Below are 6,048 nucleotides of genomic sequence, written 5' to 3'. Positions count from 1 at the left end.
AAAAAATTAGAACACCGCATTTAATATAATTTATTTTACAATGCAAGGTTATTGATACCGAGTTTTCCAAAAACATAATTATTGACAAGAACAACGGTTTCGATAATAATAATAATGATAATGATAATAAATACATTCGAATATGAATTCAATTATGATTATTGACGGTTGTTGTTGTTGTTGTATTTGTGGTTGGCTTTTTGTTAATAATACGAATTTTTTTTAATGAATTAATTAAATTTTACGATTTTTAATTAATTAAAAAAAAAAAGAAAATTTTTTTTTGAAGGATTTAAATATAACTCCAGTGACCTTTTATTTATTTATTTATTTATTTTTTTTTTTTGAATTTTTATTACGAATAATAATTAAAAAAAGACAGAAAATTTTTTTATATCAAATTATTATTATTTTTTTGTCATTTTATTATTACAACGACTACTGTTTTTTTTAACTTGTTGAATTAATATTATTATTATTATATTTTCTAATGCCACGAATTTAATTCCTGAAAGAGAAAAAAACAAGTTAGTTTTAAAAATCATTGATTATTATTATTATTTTTTGTTGAATTTGACCGAATCCTTAACAGATTTACAACAACAATAAGAAAAAAAAATGGCAGATTTTAAGCTGTTTGTCAAAAAAAAAATTTTTTTATTCTTCTTCTTCTTAAAAAAAAAAAAAAAAAAAAAAGATTTTATCTGAACAAAAAAAAAACCGTTACAAAGTAGCGACTGAAATCGAGTTTTGAAATATCAACCGATTGTTTGTTTGTCTGTTTGTTGCCGTTTAATAATGTATTATTTAAAAAAATTTTTTTTTTTTTTCTAAAAAAAAAAAAAAGCTGTTTGACGAGTCTCTCTCTCTCTCTCTTTCTCTCTCTTCTCTTAAGTATTTTGTGAATTATTGAAACTATTAAAATAATATTATTATTATCATTTTTATATATTATTATCCAAAAATAATAAAAAAAGATTAAGGTAAATAAATATAAAAATGTAAATTTTCTTTTTTTCTTCTGCTTTTTCTCATTTTTAAATTTCCAATTATGGGCAAAAAAAATTTTTATGAATAAATAAATAAAATTTAAAATATTTTTTATCAATACGAACACTTTCTGATGACCTCTCTTATCACAATCGTTAATTATTTAATTAATAACATAAAAGGTTTCTTTAAAAAAAAAACAAAATTTAACGGTTCCGATGACGTCATCGTGACGTAGAGTAGGAAAAAATGGCGAAAATTTTCTTCTTCATTTCTTCTTCACGTTTTATTTATTTTCTTTTTTCAAATTTAATTTAATTTTTCTAATAGAGATTTTAAATTATTAATTAATAACATTTTACATTTATTTATTAATAATTTCAAAATCAATAAAATAGCTATAATAATAATAATGATAAAAGAAAGGGAAACTAAGGCGTAATAATAATTAAATTTTTTTTTTTTTTTTTTACTAAAAAGAAAACGATAACCAACTCATCGAAAGTTGATAAAAATTTTAATAAATAATTAAATAAATAAATAAATGTTTAATGTTCATAATGTTTTTTATTTATTAATTTATTTAAAACATTAAAAATTTAAAAAGTTTTTATTACTTGTGTAAAAATAAATAATTAACATTAAAGTAAAAAAAAAAAAGTAAAAAGAAGTAAACCTAACGAATTCTCTCGATTTAATTATTATTATTATTATTATTTATAAACGACATTTTTTTTTTTTTTTAGAAAGTTAATGACGCGCTATAAATTTATAGTACTATATAAACGTTTTTCTTATAATCGAAAATCCTGAGTTGATAGATGAAACAAACTCCTACGTAAATGTATATAAAATTTATTCAAAAAATATTTATTTCAATTAATTAATTAATTAATTTTTTTTTTTCATTTTAATTTTATTACCGTGCGATATTTTTCTTTCTCTCTTTTATTATTAAAAATTACTCGTAATAAAAATTACTCTTATAAATCAATATGAAAAAAATTACGGGTAATAATAATTAATTTTATCGGCGAGTGATTCTTAAAAAGACGCCCGCAAATGAAATTTTTATTCATTTAATATTTGCAACAAGTTTTTTTCGAACGAATCATTATTATTATTATTATTATTATTATCATCATCATCATCATCATCATCATCATTATTATTAATATTATTTGCACGCATTACAACCGATTGTTGTTGAGGATATTAATAATTTTGTTGTATGCCAATTTTTTTTTTGTTGCTAATTTTCGCGTTTAAAAAAATTTAAATTTTTTTGGCAGTGACGTCATAGGATTTATTATTATTATTATTATTATTATTATTATCATCACAACTTTTTTTTTTCTAGAAACGTAACGAAAAAAAAAACAGTAAGGAATTTAAAAAATTTTTATTTTTAAGGTTCGCGCATTAATTTACAAAGAACTTGTCACTTTCGAGAAATTAAAAATTTTTTACCAGGGTAATTAATTACTACGTGCAGTTTAATAAAAAATTAATTAATTATTTATTTATTTTTTCATTTTGTTTCAAAAAAAAAAAAATTATTATTCAATGTGATTTACATAAATTAAATTTTATTTTAATTAAATAATAATAATAATAATGATAATATAAAAGTTTTTTTTTAATATCTAAAAATAAAATATAGTTTTTTTATTTATTTGTTTGTTTACTAATAATGAATGACGCGATACATATTTAAAAAAAAAATAACCATGTCCTCTTTTTGTTAATTACTTATATGCGTTACGTATATTTATTACAATTATTATTATTATTAATATTATTATTATTATTATTTTTGTAGAAATTGTATTTTCTATTTGTATTCGATTTCGAAAAAACCGTTTTTTCTTTTTTTTTTTTAAAACCAGTTTTTATGAAATTTTCGTAATGTGTAAGGGGGAAGGGAGATAAGGGGGGGGGGGACAACAACGCACACTCAAAAAAATAATGATGATAATCCATTTATGTATGGGAATTTTTTTTTTTTACGTAGAAAAAGGTCATTCAAACAACAACAACAACCGACAGAACAGGAATGTACGAAACCCCCCCAAAATATTTGAGTTTTTTTTTTTTTTTTAAATATTTTCATTCAATCACATTCAAAAAACCGCTGCTACAGAATTTTTTTTTTTTTTTTTAAAAATTTGCAAACTGGACATTCCTGTTTTGGTGAGAAAAATTTTTTATTTTTAAAGGGTTGATAATAATAATAATAATAATAATCAAATTGACTGACCCTTTCGATATTAAATTTTTTTTACCCTCCCTCTCTCTCTCTCTCTCTCTCTCCCTCCTTTTTCTTTCTCTTTCTTTCTCATCCTTTTTGTCCAGTTGACCCCGAATGAAAAGGGTCATTTAAAACCCTTTTTGTAACCTTACGTCGTCTACGTTCTTGTGTAAAAAGGTTTTTTTAAAAAAAAAAAATTACTCTTGTCAATGAAAAAAAAAATAAAAAATTATTTATTTTTTTCTCATTCGCATATCTCTCACGTACATTTATTATCATTATTATTATCATCATCATCATCATCATCATCATCCTTTTAAAAATTCACATTATGAATATATATATTTTATAAGATATAATTTTTTTCTTATAAATTTTTTTATTTAATATTAAAATAAACATTCGGCAATTGACGCATCACGTATAAATATTTTTAATCCAACAAGTATTATTATTATTATATATTATATATTAATACTATTATATTATTATTATTAATATGCGGAATATACATATATATAAATTCAAATATTATTCGTATAGTTTTTTTTTATTAATAAAAACTTAATTAAAGTCGTTTTTTAAGGTCCTCTGTGAAACCCACGCAAATATTTTAAATTACTCATTAAATTACTGAAGGAGAGGAGAAAGAGGAAGGGAAATGGGAAGGGAAGTGAAGGGGGTAGGAAATAAATATTGATTTTTATCGATATTGCGAAAAATTAATTAAGAAAAATCGATTTCAAATCGTTACGTAGGATAGATACGATAGCAAAATTCGAAATGTTTATCATTATCATTATTATTATTTTCTCGTGTGTTTATCAATCGATATCATCATAATCGTAGTCGTCTCTAATTATCATTATTTTCGGGTTTGTCCTAAAATCGATTAAATTACAGCAACAACAACAACAACAACACCACGTGAAGGTAATTTAGATTTTTTTTTTTTGTAAGGAGGCCAAATATTGACGTTTAATTATAGGGTAAAATCATTTTTTATTTTGCCACTTTTTTTTTTTTTTTTATCTAATGAGAAATTAACCAATTAATTTTTCATCGATTTATTTTATGGAAAAATTTTCATTACATGAGGCGAAAAAATAATTTTAATAATAATAATGATAATGATAATAATTTTTTTTTACTAAAAAATTTTTTTTAAAAATATATTCAGCGTTATAATAATTATAATGATAATAATAATAATATTATGAATTTTTATTAGAAATTTTTTTTTTTTTTAAATAGAAATTTTTTCAAATTTCCCCTCTCCTCCCCGCCTCCTCACCCATCCCCCCGTTTCGTTTTTTTTTTTTATAAAAAACATAAAATTAAAGCAAACATGTTTTTTGTTTATTTATTTATTTAAAAAAAATAGCACTTTAATATTAATAATAGAAACAATTTATTTATTTATTTATTTTTATATAATTATTTATAAAGTTTTTTTTTCAGTTAAATTATTTGTTTAATAAAATTATTATTATTATCATTGTATCGAATCAAAGGAAAAAAAGGAAAGCAACAACAACAACGAAAAAACGAAATGAAAAATTATTATTATTATTATTATTATTATTATTATTAAATTTTTTATTTTATTGTTAAAAAAAATAAAATAAAAAAACCTTCGGCAAACGTTTATTAAATATCATCATCATCATCATCATTATTATTATTATTAAATTGATTATTGTAATTTGTAGAGGCCTTAATTTTTTGGCAGCTTTCACAAATTCAAGTTTTATTATTATTATCATTATTATTATTATGTTTTTCGTGTGGCAAAGTGAAAGACCGTTATTTATAACATCCACGTTAATCGTAATTTACAAAAGTTGACACGTTGATATTTTGCTAATAAATATATGACCACACGTAAGGATTAATAAAACGGATGATGGAAAAATGTTTTTTATTTTTCCTTCTTCTTCTTATTATTATTATTATTATCGTATCAAATTCGTAAAGAGGAGAGAGGGAGGAGAGTGGAAGGTGAGAGATAAAATGGAGGCCTCGGGGTTACGATGAATTTTTAAAACAAATAAACATTAATTTTAATTTTGTACCAAAAAAAAAAAAAAAATTTGTAATATTTATATATAAATACATTATTATTATTATTATCGTTATTAATATAATTAAGTGTGTGAGTGCGCGAGTTTAAACATATAAAAAAATAATAATGATAATTATTATTAATATTATTATTATCTAGAAAATCTTTTAATTTTTTTCGATATGTATCGAATCGATTTGGAAAATTTTTTCGTTGGTTGTGTGCGCGTGCGCGTTCAGGTCATCATTTTTTTCCCTAAATTTTTTATCATTTTTTCATTTTTTTTGTTTCTCTTATCGTCGTGACAGGTACTTAACGCGGGAGGAAGGTAGGGGGGGAGGAAGGTAACCGAACGAAGGACATTTTGATAATAAATAATAATATTTGATCGAAATTTATTATTACCGTGAAATTTTTGTCTTTTGTAAAATTTATGTTGTTAATAAAAAAGAAAAACCTTTATTGGCACCTTATTGACCTTGCCTGAGTTTATAATTATGTTACGTTATTATTATTATTATTAAAAAGCTTCTTATTTTTCGAGAGAGAAAGAGAGAGTCGGAATTAATTTTTTTTTTTAATGACGAAAATCGTGATTTTTATCGGGGGAAAAAAAAACTTTTCGATAATAAATATATACATACATAAATTTTCTTTTTAGCCGTTTAATTATTATTATTATTATTATTATAAAATCGATCGGTTGTGAATATTTTTCTTCAAAAAAAAAAAATTATTAACT

This window comes from Pediculus humanus, genomic scaffold, assembly GCF_000006295.1.
Source record: "Pediculus humanus corporis 1103172108183 genomic scaffold, whole genome shotgun sequence".
NCBI lineage: Eukaryota > Metazoa > Arthropoda > Insecta > Psocodea > Pediculidae > Pediculus > Pediculus humanus.
Note: the sequence above shows the minus strand (reverse complement) of the source record.